Source organism: Schistocerca serialis, chromosome 6 (genome assembly GCF_023864345.2).
Source record: "Schistocerca serialis cubense isolate TAMUIC-IGC-003099 chromosome 6, iqSchSeri2.2, whole genome shotgun sequence".
Classification (NCBI taxonomy): domain Eukaryota; kingdom Metazoa; phylum Arthropoda; class Insecta; order Orthoptera; family Acrididae; genus Schistocerca; species Schistocerca serialis.
In genome coordinates this window covers 165079670-165104919 of record NC_064643.1, presented here as the reverse complement: position 1 = coordinate 165104919, position 25250 = coordinate 165079670, and positions in this window count along the sequence as shown.

Below are 25250 nucleotides of genomic sequence, written 5' to 3'. Positions count from 1 at the left end.
ATTTCCTGAGTTACATTGCTTGCTAGATGCGGATACTGTCTACAAAATGTGTTGCGAACAGAATTAGTAATAAAGAAGTAATAAATTAAAAACATCATGCCTGAGGCTGAAATTTACTGCATGAACAGTGAAAACGTAGTAAGCCAGAAACGTTTTTCCTTTCAGTAGTTTTTGAAGTTTGTCAGCGAGAAAGAGTTTTCAAAAAGTTTGAAATTATGTGTATATTTCATCCGAGAGAAGGGTATCGTCAGGAGGGCTCCAGGAAAGGTGTGATAGGATCGCTGTTGTTCTCTATATACAGGGTGTTTCAAAAATGACCGATATATTTGAAACGGCAATAAAAACTAAACGAGCAGCGATAGAAATACACCGTTTGTTGCAATATGCTTGGGACAACAGTACATTTTCAGGCAGACAAACTTTCGAAATTACAGTAGTTACAATTTTCAACAACAGATGGCGCTTCAAGTGATGTGAAAGATATAGAAGACAACGCAGTCTGTGGGTGCGCCATTCTGTACGTCGTCTTTCTGCTGTAAGCGTGTGCTGTTCACAACGTGCAAGTGTGCTGGAGACAACATGGTTTATTCCTTAGAACAGATGAGAATGCTACATCAACATCGATTGCACCATATTTATATGTACCAGGAGTTGTATGGCGACTACTTTGAACGTCGTGCACAGTTCTGCCACTGGGCACAAGAGAAAGTACGGGACAATGACAGATTCTCTGCACTCGTTCCATTTAGCGATAAAGCGTCATTCACCAACAGCGGTAACGTAAACCGGCATAATATGCAGTATTGGGCAACGGAAAATCCACGATGGCTGCGACTACTGGAACATCAGCGACCTTGGCGGGTTAATGTATGGTGCAGCATTATAGGAGGAAGGATAATTGGCCCCCATTTTATCGATGGCAATCTAAATGGTGCAATGTATTCTGATTTCCTACGTAATGTTCTACCGACGTTACTACAAGATGTTTCACTGCATGACAGAATGGCGATGTAGTTCAAACACGATGGATGTCCGGCACATAGCTCGCATGCGGTTGAAGCGGTACTGAATAGCATATTTCATGACAGTTGGATTGGTCGTCGAAGCACCATACCATGGCCCGCACGTTCACCGAATCTGACGTCCCCGGATTTCTTTCTATGGGGAAAGTTGAAGGATATTTGCTATCGTCATCCACCGACAACGCCTGACAACATGCGTCAGCGCATTGTCAATGCATGTGCGAACATTACGGAAGGCGAACTACTCGCAGTTGAGAGGAATGTAGTTACACGTATTGCCAAATGCATTGAGGTTGACGGACATCTGCATTAATGTGGTATTTACAGGTAATCACGCTGTAACAGCATGCGTTCTCAGAAATGACAGGTTCACAAAGGTACATGTATCACATTGGAACAACCGAAATAAAATGTTCAAACGTACCTACGTTCTGTATTTTAATTTAAAAAACCTACATGTTACCAACTGTTCGTCAAAAATTGTGAGCCATATGTTTGTGACTGTTGCAGCCCCATCTATCACAAAGCGAAAAATTTGATCCAACTAAAACATTCATATTTCTTTGCGTACTACATGAATATGTCATAAAAATTGGTGTTCCTATTTTTAAAAACGCAGTTGATATCCGTTTGACCTATGGCAGCACCATCTGGCCGGCCAACGATAGCGCCATCTGGTTTCCCCCTTCAAGCTAGACAAGTTTCGTTCTTTGTAGTTGTTTCGTTTGACGATTATTTCGTGAGATATTTGGCTCGGTCACGATCAATGGACCACCCTGTATATTTTAATATGTGTTTTGGCCAGCTCCTGCTTGGAGCCTTTAACTACGGGCTACTGCTGGGAATTTAATTCTTCCTTATGCAGATTCGCTGCTGTGGCGCTCTTGCGGGAGAGGTCAACTTCCCCACCGCAAGCATTGCTCGCTCTTGAGACTACACCTACTGACATGTAAATTTCTCTCCTCTCCAGTGGAGAGCTGGTTGCTTGTCAGCTCTTGGATGGTATTTTTCCGAAAGTCAGATGGTATGTCACCAGACTCATACACTTTACGCACCAACGTGAATAGTCACTCTGTTGCCGCTTTCCCTGATGATTCTAGAAATTCTGATGGAATGTTATCTATCCATGCTGCCTTATTTGATCTTAAGTCCTCCAAAGCTATTTTAAATTCTGATACTAATACTGGATCCCCGATGTCTTCTAGATCGACTCCTGTTTCTTATTCTACCAAATGAGACAAATCTTCCCCTCATAGAGGCTTTCGAAGTATTCTTTCCAGCTATCCGCTCTCTCCTCTGTATTTAACAGTGGAATTCCCTTTGCTCTTTTAATGTTACTACCGTTGCCTTTAATGTCACAGAAGGTTGTTTTAACTTTTCTGTACGCCGATTCTGTCCTCCCGACGATCATTTCTGTTTCGATATCTTCACGTTTTTCATGCAGACATTTCGTCTGAGCTTCCCTGCGCTTCCTGTTTGTTTCACTCCTAAGCGACTTGTATTTCTGTATTCTTGAGTTCCCCGGAACGTTTTTGTACTTCCTCCTTTCATCGATCAACTGAAGTACTTCTTTTGTTCTCCATGGTTTTTCCGCAGTTACCTTCATTGTAGCTACGTTTTTCTTTCCAACTTCTATGACTGCCCTTTTTAGAGATGTCCATTCCTCTTCAACTGTACTGCCTAGTGAGCTATTCCCTACTGCTTAATTTATAGCCTTAGAGAATTTAATGCGTATCTCGTCATTCCTTAGTATTTCCGTATCCCACTTATTTGTGTATTGATTCTTCCTGACTAATCTTTTAAACTTCAGCTAACTCTTCATAACTATTACATTGTTATCTGAACCTACACTACTGGTCATTAAAATTGCTACACCAAGAAGAAATGCACATGATAAACGGGTAGAACTGACATGTGATTACATTTTCACGCAATTTGGGTGTATAGATCCTGAGAAATCAGTAACCAGAACAACCACCTCTAGCCGTAATAACGGCCTTGATACGCCTGGGCATTGAATCAAACAGAGCTTGGATGGCGTGTACAGGTACAGCTGCCCATGCCGCTTCAACACGATACCACAGTTCATTAAGAGTAGTGACCGGCGTACTGTGACGAGCCAGTTGCTCGGCCACCATTGACCAGACGCTTTAAATTGGTGAGAGATCTGGAGAATGTGCTGGCCAGGGCAGCAGTCGAACATATTCTGTATCCAGAAAGGCCCGTACAGGACCTGCAACATGCGGTCATGCATTATCCCGCCGAAATGTAGGATTTCGCAGGGATCGAATGAAAGGTAGAGACACGGGTCGTAACACATCTGAAATGTAACGTCGACTGTTCAAGGTGCCGTCAATGCGAACAAGAGGTGACAGAGACGCGTAACCAATAGCACTCCATACCATCATGCCGGGTGATATGCCAGTATGGCGATGGCGAATACACGCTTCCAATGTGCGTTCACCGCGATGTCGCCAAACACGGATGCGACCATCATGATGCTGCTAACAGAAACTGCATTCATCCGAAAAAATGACGTTGTGCCATTCTTGCACCCAGGTTCGTCGTTGAGTGTACCATCGCAGGCGCTCCTGTCTGTGGTGCAGCGTCAAGGGTAGCCGCAGCCATGGTCTCCGAGCTGATAGTCCATGCTGCTGCAAACGGCGTCGAACTGTTCGTGCAGGTGGTTGTTGTCTTGCAATCGTCCCCATCTGTTGACTCAGGGATCGAGACGTGGCTGCACGATCCGTTACAGCCATGCGGATAAGATGCCTGTCATCTCGAATGCTAGTGATACGAGGCCGTTGGGATCCAGCGCGGCGTTCCGTATTACCCTGCTGACCCCACCCATTCCATATTCTGCTAACAGTCATTGGATCTCGACCAACGCGAGCAGCAATGTGGCGATACGATAAACCGCATTCGCGATAGGCTACAATCCGACCTTTATCAAAGTCGGAAACGTGATGTTACGCGTTTCTCCTCCTTACACGAGGCATTACAACAACGTTTCACCAGGCAACGCCGGTCAAATGCTGTTTCTGTATGAGAAATCCGTTGGAAACTTTCCTCATGTCAGCACGTTGTTGGTGTCGCCACCGGCGCCAACCTTGTGTGAATGTTCTGAAAAGATAATAATTTGCATATCACAGCATCTTCTTCCTGTCGGTCAAATTTCGAGTCTGTAGCTCGTCATCTTCGTGGTGTAGCAATTTTACTGGCCAGTATTGTGTATCTGCTCCTGGGTAGGCCTTACAATCGAATATCTGATTTCCGAATCCCTGTCGGACCATGATGCAATCTAACTTAAGTCTTCCCGTATCACCCGGCCTTTTCCAAGTACACCTCCCCCTCTTGTAATTCTAGAACAGAGTATTCGCTATTACTAGCTGAAATGTATTGCAGAACTTAATTAGTCTTTCTTCTCTCTCATTCCTTGTCCCAAGCCCACATTCTCCTGTAAACTTTTCTTCTACTCCTTCTCCTAACACTTCATTCCTGTCACCCATGACTTTAAGATTTTCGTCTCCCTTTGCGTATTGTGTTACTGTTTTACTAACCTCATATATTTTCTCTATCTCTTCATCCTCAGCTTGCGACGTTGGCATGTATACCTGAACTATCGTTGTCGGTGTTGGTTTGCTGTTGATTCTGATAAGAACAACCCTATCACTGTACTGCTCAGTAACACACTATTTGCGCTACCTTCCTGTTCGTAACGAATCCTACTCCCGTTATACCATTTTCTGCTGCTGTTGGTATTACCCTGTATTCACCCGACCAGAAATCCTTGACTTCTTTCCATTTCACTTCGCTGATACCTACTATATCTAGATCGAGTCTACGCATTTCCCTTTTCATATTTTCTAGTTTCCGCACAATTTTAATCTTCTGACATTCCATGCCCCGACTCGTAGAATGTTGTCCTTTCGTTGATTATTTAGTCTTTTTCTCATGGTCACTCCCCCTTGACAGCCCTCTCCCGGCATTCCGAATAGGGGACGTCCTGTTGATACACGTTACGTGTCTTTAATGCAGTGGTTTCCCTTCTCCATCCTTATGCCTTTGATCATTGCTGATTCTTCCGCCTTAAGGCGCGGCTTCTCGCGCCTAGGACAAGAGAGTGCCCTGAACCTCAGTCCGCACCTCAGCTCTCTTTGCCAAGGCCATTGTCAGAATAAGGGGAAATTCTTATGCCGAAAGACTTCGACCGACAATGCTGATTATTAATCAGAATTTAAGCAGTGGCGGGATTCAACCCGAGACCGAGGACTACTAATCAAAGACGCTACCCCTAGATTACGTCCAAACTCATCCGAAAGGTATTCCATTCGGTTTAGATCGGGAATCTACGCAGGCCCGTCCATTTCAAGAATATTGTCCACAAACCATTGCCCAAGAAACGCTCCTGTAGGAACAGGGTGGATAGACATGCTAATACAAAGAATTATTGTTTCCGAACAGTTCATCCAGTGTACACAGTATGCAGAGCTGTAAAATATGTTCACATCCTCCCGCATTTAGCGTTTTCATAAGTCACTAAGAGAACCACACCCTAACGACTAAAAGCATTCCCAGACAGTAACATCACGAGCTCTATACTTCACTATTGGTACTGTACATGACGGCAGGTAAGGTCCCGCGGTCATTTGAAAACCCCAAACCATTCCGTCGGACTGCTCATGGTACAGCGTGATTCATCACACCGAATCACTAGTCTGTCATATACTGACCAGTGACGTCACTCTTTAAGACAGCTCAAACGTCACGTAGCGCTGGCTACAGAAATTTGAGGCTTATGAGCACCTGCTTGCCACAGTATCCTATTCTCTCTAAGTCGCAATTCACGGTCACTGTACTGGTTGGATTGCTTGTAGCACTATGCAACTCGCGAGTGATGCCTTCCACTACTTTCATACGATCTGTTGCAACCACCCTCCCTCGACAATCCCAGTCTGCCAGTACATGAGATTGCCTATCCTCAGATTAGTTGTGGTTGGTCCTTTGCGTTTCCACTTCACAGCCACATCACAGTAGGCCTGAGCAGCCTTTCAATGATTGAAATGCCCCTGATGGGTCTCTTGGTCAGGTGAGATTTAATGACTAGATCATTTTCGAAGTCACTGATCTGTCCTGACCGAACCGTTTTCCTGTTACTGCTTCTTTACCGCAACACAATACCGTTCTATTATACTGGAGGGTCCGCCTCTTGTGACATCTAGTGGTTAATTCCGCATTACACAGGACTGTCCAGATACTTTTGATCAGGTAAGGTACGATCTTTACGGTAAACAACTTCATGAAATTTGAGATCTGCTGCCCTACAACTTCGGTTCCAATTCCTTCCTCAGTGATTGTTTGACCAAGGAACATCATGTGACTTAGTACAAAAGTTAATTCTGTATGATTCACAGTCACACCACGAGTTTCGAATACTTTCAATATCTTTTCTAACAACTGACTGGCTTCCCTTGAAGCCCTAGCATCCGGGACAGTAAATCGTCTAAATATTGTGACACGTCACGCAACGACTCTGGTCCTTCATCCACATTTATGATAAAGGCGGTACTCTAGATATTTAAATCAAACAGAAGACGCTTAAAACTGATAGTTTCATCTTCTGTGCGGTAATACCTGCATACGCTGCGAGTCGCGGGTTATCTAAGATGCACTCTGTCGCTGACATATAAGTGATTTCTACCTGTTTATCTCCGACTGTGTCAGTTAGTTAATTTTGGGTGGTTTTTCTCCCGTCGATTACTTGTTTGGTTTTTGCTAATCTGAGTAACAATGGAATTTCTGCTTGGTTCACAGGGTCTGAGTGACAACATTTCATGCTCTATCGACACGTTCTGTTGTGCCCAGCCGTTAGAGTGGATTAGCATATTCAGCTCATTCACTTTAACCTTTAGGCCTCACATGCATCTGCTGCTACACCGTTCCATTGTTTCTTCACCGTCCTTCAGCAGATATGTTTTCCTGCTATGATCAAACTTCCTAGATGTTATTCATTATTAACAAGTGCCTCCCAAATCCTGACCCTCCAAATTACACTGTCCTTAAGAATCCACATTGCTCCCAATTTTTTGTTCCATAAAATCCTGCAAGTAAAAATTTACATGTTTTCCAAAATCTATAAAAAATGACTGCACAAATTCATAAATTGGAAACGTTTGTTTAATGTTAGATCAATTCATGTAATCTCAAAATCCGTAAAAATCAGAAACTAAAAATCGTATATGAAGAATCGAATATCAGAATACCACTAACATCTTTACCAAACATTCCTTTTTCATTTTACATTTCAGACTAATATATATATATATATATATATATATATATATATATATATATATATAAGTCAATACAAATATCACTAATACTTAATCAAACTATTTTCACTTTAACCTTTTTAATAAATGGAGACTAAGGTCTGCAGTAAATGTAATCTGATAATTATCGTCTTCATGATGCAACAAGCCATGGGTGCCATTCATATTATAAAGAATCCTTACCTATATTTTATACAATGCCATGTAGACAAAAATATGAAAATAAAGCACACTTTGCAAATGTAGTAATGTGACTTCAATGCTAACTAGTCCCATTCAGATCCATTCATCAAATTAAGAATATACTTTTATTACAATATATTGTTACTAAACAGTGTTGTAAATAAATTAAAATTCTCTCTTACTATCCAAACTGTAGACTAAAAAGAGATAAACGCACACATTAATGCAAACAGTATCTTAACAAAAGATGTAGATGAATGTACTAAATGAAAAAAGGAGAAACTAATGGAAAATAAGGGTACAATTTTGTTTGAAATTTAAAGAAAAATAGAAAAATTACTTGGAATTTAATGTAGAACAGAAAGATATTAAGCAATACTTTGAAGTGAAAGTTATTAACACTCTAATTTCATTTTACTCACTAAATAAACAGGAGAAAATAATTATGCTTAATTTTTGTCTTATGCAACTCGTTGCCTTCTCTAGATTACTGAAGTTAAGATATTATTACTAACTGCAAAAAGATTATGTATTCAGAGCTATTTCCAGATAGCTACATACCAAGGGAAGATGAATATACAACTTTTTTATCTCCACAACATCTGAGCTCATGACATGTAACTAAAGACACTCATTTTTCCTTTTCTTTGGGTTGCTTCATCTGTTCTAGTTTTAACTTTTTTTAACTCAATGTCAGGTGCTGCTGACTGAATGGAAATCTGGTTTTTTATGTAGTTGGAATAATCACAAAGTGTGTCTTCTATAGTAAGGTAACAGTTTCTAATTTAGTCATTATTTGCATTAGCAACGATTTCAACATATGTACTGATCAATAGTCCATATTTTCCTTGCTATATTGTTTGGAACAACATCTATAACTCTAATTACATCATAAAATTTTAGTTCTATTTAGTTAATATTATCTTTAATGATGTCTTGTTTTACTAAAATTTAATGACGAATGTTGCCTGTTACTGCAACACCACAATGAATGAACACAAAAATCTATTTTGCGACAACTACATTTTTCTTGCCAAACAACAGAACTCAGATATTCTTAAAACAAATTCTCAAGACAGTTTCATAATTATTTTGATTAATGAACTCCAGTATGGTTAGAATAGAAAGAGGTATATCAGCAACTTCAGTTTTGTTCATACATACTTTCATCTCCATGTGTTATTTATTTAGGAAAATTATAAGATTAAACACCTCAAGTATTACAGAAAAACATGAAATGTATTTTAATTTATCAGCTGCAACACCAAAATCTCTTGAACTAAGTTATTAGGTGTTAAAAGTTTTATTTCATTTTGGTCTGTTGAGACTCACACAGATATTGTACCACTCTGAGAAAGGTAGCCTAATGAAAAGCATCAAAGAAATGGGAAAGTACCTACATGACTTGCAGAAAAAAAAACCTCATGAACTTCAACAACATTACGGAATGCCAATCAGAAACAATACAAATGACCTACAAGGGATGAAAAGATCAATGCTGGTTACATTCTTCCACAGAATATCTACTGATGACACACCCATACATGGTCTTTGCCCACCTGGTGATGATTCATGGTCCAAGTACCACAAAGATTAGGCGGCAGGTACAGTGGAACAATTTAGGCACGAAAATTGTGTACCATCTGCATATGTAGAGAGTTAGCTCCTCGTGATCTTCTTTCCAAATGTCTTCATAGTCGAACGCAAAACTCGAATGAGTCTTTCAGTAATGTCATTTGGACCCCCTTACCCCAAATGTTTTTGTAAGAATGGAAACATTATTCTTATGTGTTTGTGATAACGTTTAACGATAGTTATAAGGGAAGAATTAGGGTACTACACCAACTTGGTGCCGGCCGCTGTGGCCGAGCGGTTATAGGGCCTTCAGTCCGGAACTGCCCTGCTGCAACGGTCGCAGGTTCGAATCCTGCCTCGGGCATGGATGTTGCATGGGGGCTTATTTATTTATAATGCAAATATTTTTAATTTTAGTAGCTGCATGTACGATAACGAAGTCTCGTCACCGGTTGGCCCTGACTAGTATTAGTACGCAATCTGACTGCATAGAATAACAACAAAGAATGAAAGGAAATTTCTGTTACCACAATTAATTAATTAAGTCCCCAGCAACTATAAAAGCTACGAAACAAAAACTACGAACAACAAGGCACAAGTGTAACTGTTCTGTGTGTGGAAGTGTGATTCAACGTACACATCTGGCACGGTTCTTCCTCAATAAGACAAGATATTTTAAATACCATTTACACTGAATTAATTAAATAAAACTGAAATACTATAATTGCACATAGAAACCCGAATTACAGTCTAATACATGAACACAAGCCAGATGATTTGTTGACTGAACCCGTGACCAAGACGCATTGTTAGTTAGGAAATTTAAAAAAAATTAAAATTAAATTGAAAAAATGTTTTTTACCTTTGTATATATTGAGTAAAAATACACTCTGATCATTACAACATCTCCATTCGAACAACATCTGCTGTCTAGCCCATCAAAACAACTGCACACGACATGGCCTCAACTAGTATAGCTATCGACATCTTCTCAGCAAAGCACTAACCACCACAACTTCTGAACAAGCAGTGGAGGCGAAGGAATAAAACTCTTTGGCGCGATCTCTGCCGCTGTGACTCAGTGTAGCCACCTTTCATATGCCCCTCCTCCACAGGCTAGAATTTGATGGTATTTTTGCCAGCATTGGTGGTGAAAATACCACCAAATTCGTCAAAAAAATACAGACAAAAATAAAAGATAATATTAATAAGTAAATATCACATAACTAAATAAATTTTGGCTTTGCACTGACCCTTCAATAACCTAATATATAAAATACAGTAAGGAATACAAATGCCTGCATACATGTGATTTTACATAATAGTTTACACAAGTATCATGTGGTTAAACAATTCAATCAATAGCGTCAGCAATGACGAATAGGTGCAGGTAAGAGTCTCATAAAATTTCATAAACAGTAAATACACAAAAAATCAGTTTATACAAATATTCACATAAAATCTTGTCAATAGTTCAATAAACAAGTAGCACTCCTCAGAGTAGTTGACAGTTCCAAAAGTAGCACCCAGCAATGGTCAACAGCTGCAAATAGCAGTCTTATAACATTTCATCAGCAGTATTTAAACAGCTCCAACAGTGGCACCCAGAAATGGCGAGCAGGTGCAGACACCACAATTGACCTTATTTCAGTAGAAGCAGTTCCATCAGTGGCACCCAGCAATGTTGAACAGGTGCAGACACTAACAAGTGACATCATTTCAGTAGAAGCAGTTCCATCAGGGGCACCCAGCAATGTTGAGCAAATGTAGACACCAACAAGTGACATCATTTCAGTAGAAGCAGTTCCATCAGTGGCACCTAGCAATGTTGAGCAGGTGCAGACACCAACAAGTGACATCATTTCAGTAGAAGCAGTTCCATCAGTGGCACCCAGCAATGTTGAACAGGTGCAGACACCAACAAGTGACATCATTTCAGTAGAAGCAGTTCCTTTAGTGACACCCAGTAATGTTGACAGGTGCAGACAACAACAAGTGACATCTCATCACTGGTTGAGCAGTTCCAACAGTGGCACCCAGCAATGTTGAGCAGGTGCAGACAGCAACAAGTGACATTATTTCAGTAGAAGCAGTTCCATCAGTGGCACCCAGTAACGTTGAACAGGTGCAGACACCAACAAGTGACATCATTTCAGTAGAAGCGGTTCCATCAGTGGCACCCAGCAATGTTGAACAGGTGCAGGTAACAGTCCATAATATTCACTATCACTAATTAGACAGTTCATCAGCAGAAATTAAACATCTTCTAGTGGCACCCATCATGTTGAACAAGTGCAGGTAACAGTCCATAATATTCACTATCACTAATTAGACAGTTCATCAGAGTTCATAAGTATAAATTAAACATTTGTAAGTGGCACCCATCAATGTTGAACAGGTGCAAGCACGAACAACAGTTTGAATGAACACACAATTGCTTTTACAAAATTATCATCAATGCTCTTACACTAAATATAAAAATAATAATAAACACACAAATGATGTCAGATAATTGTCATATTAAATATTATAAATACACAAATATCAGTAAACCTATAATATTTATGGGTGTCAGTGCAAGCCACAACAAACAAGTAAAATAATATTTAGGAGATACGTCGGTACCAATTATTTGGGATTAGGAAAGGAAAACATACAAAACACACTCACTCACCTTTCATCCACATTAAGTACTACTGTGTAATTGAATAGTGTTAACTGTGTAAATGCAATTCTGTCAAAGATTTGATGTTCGACATGTGTCAGCAGTGTATAACAGTCAATAATAGTTAGTCAACGTCATAGTCATCATGTCAAGACCAATGTTTGCCAAGCCAAATCAAAATGCACGGTTTCTGAACAACTGTCAGTGTGCCAAGATATGCAAATGCTTCCTCTCTCCAAAAAAAAGTATATACTGCTTAGTGATTTAACAAAGTGTGTGTGTAGACAATCTTCCTTCCACTTGAGAGTTCTAGTCTGCCATCTTCATCCTCCTTGTTCCATATAAACCAACAAAAAAAAAAAAAAAAAATACGCTCCTCACTTACTTTACCTCTTATCCACAAAACTCCAATAATCATCAGCATCACATAATCTTAATTCTTCAATAATACCTCTTACGTCGATACATATAAACCTCATCATCAGTATCATTTACCTTACCTCTTGTCCACCAAAATTCCAATAATCATCAACTTCACACAATCTCAATACCTCAATAATACCTCTCCAATACATCGACACATATAAACCTTATCGCCAATGTCATTTCACTTCCATAACAACTCTTTCCTCTAGTCAGTCTCCTCAAACAAGTACAGATAAAATCCTAGTGCAAACCTCAATTCATCATCCCATACAATCCGAAGACACAATGTCCACACACAACCTCTGTGTAATCTATCTGACGCAAATCTTCTACTCATTATGAATTATAAAATACATTTTGGTTACCGTGTCCATCATTAAATAAAAGAAATGCATACATGACCTCTAACAGCCTTTAGTTTGAATAACTTTCAGTAAGTAAGTACGAGTACGGAGTGTGAATGATCATAATATTTCACAGTGTGTACACCACTTCAAGAATCATGGCAAAACAGAAGCAAACATGTGGAGTATTTCTTGTGTCAAGTGTCACTTGCTATTTCAATTGCTCACGAAGAATGCAGTGTAATAACTGTCAATGGTCTAAACCTAGGGTTGGTATGTCATGTCGTTAGCTTCCTTCCTATTAGCATAAATTTATGCAGCTTCCATAAAACCTCCAGCTCATGTGACTTCTATGAAGTTTCTTGTACTAATGTCGTTCATCGAATTATAGCAGTTCATTTCCTTATCTTAAAAATATAAGGCACTGAGCGTAAACAAAAAATGCAATAGCGAGTAAATACACCAGTGGAGAACGTAATGTCAACAAGTGGATGCAGCACAATTCCTACCACGAGGCTCTGCCAAGCAAACAATCTATAATTAATACCATAGTGTGACCTAAACTCTATGTTTGCACACAGTATATCAGCATTTCTATATACCAAATTAAAGAGTAGTTATGACAACAAAACAGAAATGTGTAAATATGCAATCCACACGCAAAGCAGCAAATATATATCTTACATAATAAACAGGTCATTAGCATCATATCAGCATAAGCAAATAAATGTTCGTATGTCATCTTAATAAGTAAACATGAAGGCGCAAGCAGATACATCACAAAGTATAACCTACGTACATAATCATATCAGCACAATTAATCATGTGACAATTATAATTTAAATAAATAAGCACAGCAGGCACCTAAAAAAATGTCACATCAGTGAAAAAGCATAGCAACCAAGCGACGCATAATATACATAAGTAACAACCCTGTTCATTAATCAATCTTTGTCAAAATCAGATAACACAAAGTATAAATCACGTAATCGCGAGCAGCAAATTACATCTAAAGTACGTACCTAAGTGGAAATATGTTACCTGAAAAATAAACTCAATTAATAGTTACCCTTTTTAGTTTATTAGTTTCTTCTTCGAAATTACATTCTTCCTGAAATTTTCTCGATAGCAAGTCTTCTTAACATCGGACACACACAGAATTTACCTGAAGTTCTTAAATATTTTATACAACCGTATCCTGAAAAATACTGAACGTTAATAACATAATTTATCAAGTCACTATAGCTTTATACTGAATTTAATGAGAGAAATTAGACTGTGTATTTGTTTACGGCTGTCAGTGCATTCGCACTGAGCGCTCGATCAGCTGTAGGTACGTGTGACATAGGAAGTAATTGTTTGCGGTCAACGAATGCCTTGTGCGCCGCGCAGACTTGACTGTTGCTTTGAGTATGTGCCGCCGCCGGAACACGGCGCGGTATCCTTGTATTCTCTACGTGTTTAAGTATAACTGTTAGTCTCTCAAAAGTATGCCATTCCACAAAAATTTTCACGTTCGATATATGATGTATTCCCTTAGAGCGTCGGGATTTAAGAGTTTCTACTTCGACAGTGTTATAATGAATAATTTTGCGAACTCTATATGGACCGTTATAAAGCAGAAAAAATTTGCGACACAAGCCTTTTCCTTTGTGAGACAAACGGTGAGACTTAATTAACACCTTTTGACCAACTGACAAGGTTTTTAAACGACCAGGACGCTTAGCTGATCTCTCTCTTCTAGCAGCCGCAGATGCAATATTTTGTAGAGCCAGGTTGACAACTTCAGAATGCCGCAGTTTCCGTGAAGGCGGAAAAGGAACGATTTCAGAAATGCGATTTGTCGGTGCTTTGTTTTTTAATATCAATATAGGCGGTAAAGAAGTTGAATCATTAGGGAGTTCGTTCAGAATGTTTTGAAAAATATGAAGATACTGATCCCACGTTCTGTGATTCTGATGACAGTAAAGTCGACACAATTTATTGATTTCCTTCATCCATCTCTCTGAAGCATTAGATTGAGGGTGAAAAAGTGAAATGAAAATTGATTTAATCTTACCACGCCGTAGAGTACGAAGCCAAATTTTAGAGCGAAACTGTGATCCATTATCTGATATAACCTTATCAACATGACCCACTTCTTTAAGAAAATGTTTTATGAAGGCATTAGATACTGAACGAGCTGTTGCTTTGCGTAAAGGTGTAAAACACACATATTTTGATGTCAATTCCACTACTACCAAAATGTACGCAAAACCATTAGTAGAACGAACCACTGGACTGAACAAATCGACTGCAGCCATGTCCTTTAATTTCGCTGGAATGTTAGGAAACAACGGTGCTCTGTGAGAAATCGTTGGCGGCTTAGCCTTTTGACATAATTTGCATTTGGCAAGAACAGATCGAATACGTTTTTTCCATATTTCTGAAGTAGCAATTTTCTCGTAATTTATGAAAGCATTTTCTGGGACCAACGTGTGCATAACTGAAATGTGTGTACCAAATCAATTTATTGACCCACTCATCAGGAATACAAACTAACCAAACAGAGTTGTCAACCGATTTTCGTTTAAAATTAGATTAGCTTTGAGCACTATGCGACTCAACTGCTGAGGTCATCAGTCGCCTAGAACTTAGAACTAATTAAACCTAACTAACCTAAGGACAGCACACAACACCCAGCCATCACGAGGCAGAGAAAATCCCTGACCCCGCCGGGAATCGAACCCGGTAACCCGGGCGTGGGAAGCGAGAACGCTACCGCACGACCACGAGATGCGGACGATTTTCGTTTAAAAAGAATGTCATTACGAACTAAATAATACTGTCTAATCGCTACGCTTTCCTTTCTCCTCCACTTCTCCTTAATGTCCTTCCAGATTGGATCCTTATTTTGCTCCTTACCGATGTCCTGGAGCGAAGACCAAATAAAATTTTCAAACGCGACACCTTGAATATACATCAAACAATAATTGTTTTCTTTGCAGTCCTCTTCAGCACTTTGTTTCAAACCCATAGGTGCACGTGATAAAGCATCAGCAATAATATTTGAAGAACCCTGTATGTAAACAATACTAAAATAAAATTCCTGTAAATACAGCGCCCATCGTGACAATCTTCCATGTGTTAATTTCGTTGACATAAGAAATTCCAGAGCTCGATGATCGGTGTAAACCTTAGTATGTCCCCCATACAAAAATATGCGAAATATTGTGAAAGCCCAAACAACAGCCAAGGCTTCAAGTTCCGTAATCGAATAATTCTTTTCTGATTTAGAGAGAACACGACTTCCAAATGCAATAGTTTTCTGTACTACAACGCCGTTTTCTTCTATCTCTTGAAATAAATGTGCACCTAGGCCTTTGTATGATGAGTCCGTCGCCAAACAAAAATCTTTAGATAAATCCGGATGTGAAAGAAGTGGAGCAGCAACTAAAGCATCACGAAGTTGTTCAAATTCTGATTGAGCTTCCTCATCCCAACACCAATTAGAATTCTTTCCAGATAGCTCACATAAACGAGGTGTGGTCAAATCGTCCAATTTAACAAAGCGTCTAAGAAAATTACAGACACCAAGGAAACTACGAACATCACGTTTTGTGGTAGGAACAGCATAATTACGAATAGCGTCTAGTTTCTCTGGATCAGGAAGAATACCTTCTGTAGAAATAATATGACCAAGAAATTTCACCTGAGAACGACCAAATTCAGATTTTTTCAAGTTCACTGTAATGCCAACTCTTGCAGAAATACGTAATAATGAATCCAAAATTTTGTTATGCTCACTCCACGAACGTTTAGCAATAACAATTTCGTCAACATATGAAGTAATATTGTCACGAAGATAAACAGGCAAAATTTCGTTTAAACTACGAATGAATGCTGCAGAAATATAGTAAGTCCAAACGGTAATTTCCGAGATCACTTTTGGGTAGAATAGTCATACCCGGTTATTCTTTACCGACTCTCTTTTCTAGATAGATTGATAGTTGAAGAGCTGTTCTGATAGATACAAAGAATAGTAAAAGAGTAGGTAGCAGTGCAGAAAACTAAAAGGGAAATAGCACTACTACAGCTCGGGGCCCTGTGCACGCTATGGCACATATTCACTTAGCGCAGTGAATCCCCTGAGGACTTAAATAGCCACACATAAATTCCAGTTTGTGCCTTAGTTGCCAATTTGGTGGAAGTGCGTACATGAATTGATCTAACCATGAACATGGATGTATGTCATTCTTAGAATTGTGAAAGATCTTAAATTTCCGATCAGTTAAAAAGTGTTTATAGTCAAAGTTTTCGCCTCGTGGCGACAAAGACCTACCGCGTCTGTCCCAGTCCGAATGTCGACTATTGTCAAGTTCGCGCCCCTGGCGCTCTCTTGTTGAATCTCGTAAATGAAATAAATTATTTTCTTCAAAGCCCTCTGCTATCTGTGATTCTAAATTTCTTCTGCTGTCTTTTCCTACGATTTCGCCTTCAATTTGTTTGATTTGCTTTCGTAATGCCTCAAATTCCCTTTTAACGCGTTCATCAAATTTTCCCTGATTTTCAACATGTTTATTTATGCTCTGGTACTCTTCTGTTTCTGCAAATGGCAATGGAGCTGTATCATCTGAATCTCTGTCCCCATGTAAACTAAGATTTGTCAATTTATCTGAAATCTCCTCAACTCTTTCCAATAAGTCACCTATTTTTTCTTTGTGTTTATTTACGTCTTCCATAAGTGTCGCGACTCGGGTTTCAGTATTGACGCATTTAGTAGTTAACTGTTGATATTGTTGTGTTAGGTTATTTATTCTGTCATTTGGTACGGATTCCTCGATTCTCTCAAATATTTCAGTATTGACGCATTTAGTAGTTAACTGTTGATATTGTTGTGTTAGGTTATTTATTCTGTCATTTGGTATGGATTCCTCGATTCTCTCAAATATTTCTTCCTTATCGTGTGCACGTTGTAAATTTAACTCTGAAAATTTTTGTACCATCACGCGATCTCTTTCTTCCTGTTCTCTATCCTGTTCCTTTTGTCTAATTTCTATTGAAATTAATCTATTACTGTGAGCATTCAAACTTGGTTGTACTTCTTCTCTAATTTCTTTCTTTAATTCATCTTTCATGTTTTTAAACATGTCCCTATTCGTGAGTCTAACAGTGATTCCATTTTTTCCATCTCTGTTTTAATTGTTCCTATTTGTGAGTCTAACCGTGTTTCCATTGCTCCCATCTCAGTTCTAATTGTTCCTATTTGTGATCCCACTGTTTTTAATTCAGATCCCAAATTTAATATTGCACTCATCAACTGCTCCATATTGACTGGTTCGAAATTCTTTTCACCCCTAACATTTCCCGCAAAACGAACTTCTTTCGTCATAGCAATAAAGCTATCTGTGTTCGATACTATTCCAGAATCTTCTGTCGTTAATCTCGTATTCTGAAAATTTTTTGATTGTGAAAAATTTTGAACTGGTTCCGGATTATTTTCCCGACTTATTAAATTTTTTCTACTTCATTATTCATCATACTGTTCTCCTGTGTTGGCGAGTTCGCCATGTTAACAATTTCGTAATTCTCACTATCCATCATTTTTGCCTTTTTCATCGATCGCGTAATCATTTACAAAACATACAAAACTCGTCACTATACGAAAATTACTCACAGTATGACACTTTATCACCAACAATACCATTCACACGAAATGCTTCCCGACAAACACGATTAACGAACTATTGAAATCTTCATAGTTGCACAAAATTGTCAAACGCGTATACAAGACATCAAAAATTAAATTCTGCAAAAATACCATTAGAAGAAAGACAAGACAATTACAAATGTTCATTACAAAATCTACACATGCAATATAGACTACAATTAATAAACTACAAATTACTACAACAATACTATTGTCTGCTGTTTTTACTATCAAAAGAATTCCAAGGGACGATGCGAAGCAGCGGTCGCCACGTGCATGGGGGCTTATTTATTTAGAATGCAAATATTTTTAATTTTACTAGCTGTATGTACGATTACGAAGTCTCGTAACCGGTTGGCCCTGACTAGTATTAGTACGCAATCTGACTGCATAGAATAACAACAAAGAATGAAAGGAAATTTCTGTTACCACAATTAATTAATTAAGTCCCCAGCAACTATAAAAGCTACGAAACAAAAACTATGAACAACAAAGCACAAGTGTAACTGTTCTGTGTGTGGAAGTGTGATTCAACGTACACATCTGGCACGGTTCTTCCTCAATAAGACGAGATATTTTAAATACCATTTGCACTGAATTAATTAAATAAAACTGAAATACTACAATTGCACATAGAAACCCGAATTACAGTCTAGTACATGAACACAAGCCAGACGCTTTGTTGACTGAACCTGTGACCAAGAGGCATTGTTAGTTAGGAAATTTAAAAAAATAAATAAATAAATAAATAAAATGTTTTTTACCTTCTTATATATTGACTAAAAATACACTCTGATCATTACAACATCTCCATTCGAACAACATCTGCTGTGTAGCCCATCAAAACAACTGCACACGACATGGCCTCAACTAGTACAGCTATCGACATCCTCTCAGCAAAGCACTAACCACCACAACTTCTGAACAAGCACTGCCAGTGGAGGCGACGGAATAAAACTCTTTGGCGCAATCTCTGCCGCTGTGACTCAGTGTAGCTACCTTTCAATGTGTGTGATGTCCTTAGGTTAGTTAGGTTTCAAAAAATGTTCAAATGAGTTTGAAATCTTATGGGACTTAACTGCTAAGGTCATCAGTCCCCAAGCTTACACACTACTTAACCTAAATTATCCTGAGGACAAACAGACACATCCATGCCCGAGGGAGGACTCGAGCCTCCGCCGGGACCAGCCGCACAGCCCATGACTGCAGCGCCTTAGACCACTCGGCTAGGTTTAAGTAGTTCTAAGTCTGTGGGACAGATGACCTCAGATGTTAAATCCCATAGTGCTTAGAGCCATTTGAACCATTTTGAACCAAGGAACTTGGTATCGCTCCAGAAACGAACGCACTGCAAGCCTTCCAGCAAATGGGTCGACCTAGGATCACGAAAGCGCCACGTGCAGCAGAGGAAATGACTAAGGAAGCAAGAGGTAGAAACAGACTGAAGCTTTTAGATTTGCAGAATGATGAAGAACAGGGTCCAGATAATGCCCTTTATGGGCCTGGCTGTTTCTAGGAGCTGGCACGCCTCCACGTGTGAATTAATATCAAATTAAACGTTTATACGATTTACGTACTTGATTTACTTACGATTTATACGTACTTGATTTCCTGAAAATGAGTTTTTCTTTTATGTTTGACCCATTATCTCAGGAAGTATTACAGATACGTATGTCCAGTTTTACAGTATACTACCTCTTAGTATGCTGCTGCATCTGAAACACCGAAACATTATTACCTACAATGGCTTTTTTGTTATAAAAGCAAACTTGGATTAAAGAAATTGAACATCGATTTAAAAAATAATAACTAACTAATTACACTGGCCAACAAAAAAACCATTTTTGAATGTTTCTTGCACTTCATGAGTCAATTCCCACTAATTTTGGGTTGAGAAAAATGAATATGACAATGAAAAATTTTTCTTAGCTCTAGTTTCTGTGATACACACTAGATGGAAGTGTTTCATATTAACTGATTAAGAGAAAAAGATACATTTTAATTACATAGGCTAACAACGCTGAAAGTGTACCTGAATTTCTTAAAACAGTAGTTACATTTTAAGAGTTCTAAATTTCTGGAAGAATACTTCTCAGATAGTTGGGTCTGAAGAGAATCATGTGGTGGCTGCATGAGATCGTCATCTTTCAGCTTCCCTCTTGTAATGGAATTCCAGAGCATCCCTACATAAAGACCAACAGCAATCCACAAGCACTGCTTCATTCCTGTAGTCCTGATACCTTTGTTCCATAATAGAAATGTGTCGATTGAATCTTTCTCCATGTTCATCACTGACAGCTCCACAACTAGGAGGGAAAATGTCTAGGTGGGAGTGGAGAAAATGGATTTTAGGGGATGTTTTGCATCCAAGGTTATGTTATCTTTGCAGGAGCACTGTCACCAACTGAGTATAGTTATCACCTCTTTTGGTGCCTAAAAATCCATGAACAACTCCCCTGAAGTCTTCCCAAACTTCCTTTTCTTTCCTCTCCAAAATTTGGCCCGACAAAAATACAACTATGGCATTACTTAATTTCGTAAATTTCTCTCTTATGTACTTAAAGGCCCATCTTCTTGGTTCATACATATGACAAAATATATGTGAAGCCCTAGGCTTAACCTGGTCCCCTACTTTCATACCGAAATAATGCTGTTAGGCAGTCTTCACAAGAGGCATCAGATTGCATTTCTGTGATGAAAATGTTATTTCACCACAAATGTAACAAAAATTATTCACCTTATTTATACATTTTCGTGGCATTTTTACAAATGTTACACTACTAAAGCACTCCCAAACCAGAAATTCTCCTTCAGTTACAGCAGAAACTATGTGAAATTCAGAGTTGCAGCAGCAATATCTATGTTTATCACTTATAAACAGCTTAAGAGCATTTGTGTTTTGTTATTGCACAGGTGTGCCAACTCTGAAAACAAACTTTCCCCCAAACTGAAAATGTTGAGTATAAAAATGAAATGTTACTTTATCTCTAAAGCAAGAGCTAATCTGTCATTTTTATGGTGATTTTTTTAATCCAGCAGATGGAAATACATGAGAATTAACTATTTTTGAGCCAAAAACATTTTCACTGTTGGCCAGTGTTATTAGTCTGTATGTTATGATTTTGGTTCAGTAATCAGAAAAGGAGTGAAACTACACTTTCCAAAAATTCCAGATATCTATCTGTTAAAGGTCTAACATTCTGCGTGGTGTCTGTTTGTTCTAAGTCGTGTCTCCCTACCACTTTCGCGCAACGACGCTCTGAGCGTGTTTTTTAGGGAACTGACTAGTTTGAACCTGGGACCTGTTGCTGGTACGGAGACGCCAGACCACACGTGACATGTAGAGTTCAGAAGAGTTCAGTGAGACTAGCGATGATATAATCAAATACTTAATGATTTCAGCGTCAGCTCCACTGCACTCCCTGTAAAAGAATATTAATACTAACTAAATTTAGTGGAAGGGGTTCAAGGCTATCCCTATTTTTAGTTAGCTGGTAAAATAACGTCGAGAAAGCAGTTAAGTTTACCATTGGAATTTTTATTCTACTCACAAAACATTATTTATAAACTGCGGTATTAAATTGCGCTATTGATGAAAGGAAATATTTTAATACAGGATGATAAAAACCAACAACGTTCAACAAAAATGTCAACGAATATTCCCTGAATGGGTTTCCAAGTTCTACAATGAGTCGAAGGATGACCTATTCCATATCACATCTATAATCTAGGTTTAAATTGAGTTTCATAAAAATGGTCTACAGTGACCCTCAATTATCTTTAATTACTTATTTAACTTGTCGTAAATTACAGTGGCTGATGTGGCTTCTCAATAATTATATAAAAGAAAAATCATCGCATTTCAGATTTTAACTTGCAGTAGCAAATGTGAGTACCACGAAGTTTAATTGACGATCGACACTAGTATTACATAAAAAGGGGGTGTAACAGATAAGACTTCTGCAGTTATGAATGAAGCCTTATGCGCTCTTATACGGCACCGCGTGCGTTCATTAGCTTGTCGGTGGTTACTCAGCGTCAGGGGGCGGCGGGCGGCGCAGCTCCACACACCTCGCATCTTGGAAGTAACTCCTAACTTCTCTTTACTACAATTTACTGAAGTGGGTTTAAGAAATAGATATCTGGCTGTGTTTTCAACTGACCAATCAGGGTCTCAATGTTAACCTTAAACTCTGTCTACAAAAATTCTGTCTATCCAATGAGAATCGTTATACTTTTCGTGGTGGGGCAATGTTTTTAATGTTTGCGACGTAACAGAGACGCGTGTAGTCTCACACTATAACTTGCAGCTGGTGTGGCCCTTTTAGTGTTATCGTAAGATCTATACTGTTCTTCTGGAGGGCTCTATCTTTTAACATGGGCCTGAGGGTAGTCCTGGCGGTCGGCGGGCTTTGTGAGTGGCCCTTATCATAGGGCCTTCTAGCTTACACGACTCTGCTCTCGGCTTCTGTTCTCGTTTCTCCCCTAGGAAATGCGTCTGTTTCACGGTGAGAAGGTATGATGTGCATTTAGGCGTTCTTGTGTTAGTCTGTGGTATTCCATTTGCTCACTCGTTGATCGTATTACTTTGGTTAATTTAATGTCAGGGTTTATTCGGAGCTATGTTCGAGTATAATGACATTTCTGGAGACTAGAAATCTACTCTGTAGGAATCAGCATGGGTTTCGAAAAAGACGGTCATGTGAAACCCAGCTCGCGCTATTCGTCCACGAGACTCAGAGGGCCATAGACACCGGTTCACAGGTAGATGCCGTGTTTCTTGACTTCCGCAAGGCGTTCGATACAGTTCCCCACAGTCGTTTAATGAACAAAGTAAGAGCATATGGACTATCAGACCAATTATGTGATTGGATTGAGGAGTTCCTAGATAACAGGACGTAGCATGTCATTCTCAATGGAGAGAAGTCTTCCGAAGTAAGAGTGATTTCAGGTGTGCCGCAGGGGAGTGTCATAGGACCGTTGCTGTTCACAATATACATAAATGACCTTATGGATGACATCGGAAGTTCACTGCGGCTTTTTGCAGATGATGCTGTGGTGTATCGAGAGGTTGTAACAACGGAAAATTGTACTGAAATGCAGGAGGATCTGCAGCGAATTGACGCATGGTGCAGGGAATGGCAATTGAATCTCAATGTAGACAAGTGTAATGTGCTGTGAATACACAGAAAGATAGATCCTTTATCATTTAGCTACAAAATAGCAGGTCAGCAACTGGAAGCAGTTAATACCATAAATTATCTGTGAGTAGGCATTAGGAGTGATTTAAAATGGAATGACCATATAAAATTAATCGTCGGCAAAGTAGATGCCAGACAGAGATTCACTGGAGGAATCCTAAGGAAATGCAATCCGAAAACAAAGGAAGTAGGTTACAGTACGCTTGTTCGCCCACTGCTTGAATACTGCTCAGCAGTGTGGGATCCGTACCAGATAGGGTTGATAGAAGATATAGAGAAGATCCAACGGAGAGCAGCGCGCTTCGTTACAGGATCATTTAGTAATCGCGAAAGCGTTACGGAGATGATAGATAAACTCCAGTGGAAGACTCTGCAGGAGAGACGCTCAGTAGCTCGGTACGGGCTTTTGTCAAAGTTTCGAGAACATACCTTCACCGAAGAGTCAAGCAGTATATTACTCCCTCCTACGTATATCTCGCGAAGAGACCATGAGGATAAAATCAGAGAGATTAGAGCCCACACAGAGGCATACCGACAATCCCTCTTTCCACGAACAATACGAGACTGGAATAGAAGGGAGAACCGATAGAGGTACCCAAGGTACCCTCCGCCACATACCGTCAGGTGCCTTGCGAAGTATGGATGTAGATGTAGATGTAGATGTAGATATGTGACATACTACCGGATTTGCTATCATGTCAGGGTTTTCATGGAAGGTGTTGGATTTGCCTGAAACCTTACAAAGGTTCTAAGACAAAACGGGTCATCAATATTGCAGATTTAACACTGTAGGTATAGGATGTACGTACTCCCCTCAGGGACTATGAAACTGCGCATTTCGCCACCTCCGGAGGCAGCAGCTCGCGCCGCGCCGCCTGGCACGCCCCCAGAAGCGAGTTCCGGGCGATAAGCCGCGGCGCGCTCACGCGGCGCCCGCGTGCTGCGAGGTCACGGCGCCAGATACGGGGCACACGCTGAGGCGTTACCAGGGCGAGCCCCGGCCGCGCCCACTGCAGTCCTCACACCCAGCCTCCGCCCTTGTGCCTGAGCATCACCCACTCGGCTGGCCTCCGACGCACAGTAGCTCGCCCAGGCATCAGATATCCTGCGTGAAACGTTCCTTTTCTCCCCCCTGGAAGAGAAAAGTTGGCTCTCGTATCCTTGAGGTCCTCCCGATTGTTGATACTCTAAGGCAGGGCTTCCCAACCTGTGGTCCGCCGACCCCTTAGGGGTCCGCCGGCTGTTTCTAGGGTGTCCGCAGCCACCTTTCACCAAATCGTGTAAAATAATGAGTAAAATTATTGAATAAAAGTGTGAAAATCAAATTCAATACTATTTCTTTTTCGTATGAAAAACATGTGCAGTTTTACATCAGGTCGTATTCCCAAGCAGCCTTTGCGGTTCGTAAGTGAGAACGTGAACACTGTTTGGTGCTGGAGAATGCGGCTTCTCTGATCGACTGTTTCGCAACAGTACGGGGTCGTTTGTCCCTCGGCTCACGGCGCTAGATGCGCTAAAACCTTTTACGCATGCGCAGAGCGAGCTTTGTCGACCAATAACAGCGCTCGCTGGCACGTATTCGGCCCCACGCATTATTAAATGTTAAACTTGCTTTGTCAGTGCACTACCTATTTCATAAGTCGATTTTTGAACAGTTTATTACTTCTAACAAGGATAGGTGGCTGAAGTCAGGATCATTGAAGAAGGGTGCAATTTCTCCATCGCCTTCACAAGAAGGGAATTTTCCAGTTGAAATGAATGAGGAGGGAGGACGACCAAAGGAAGACTTTACATACATCTGAACACTTTTCTT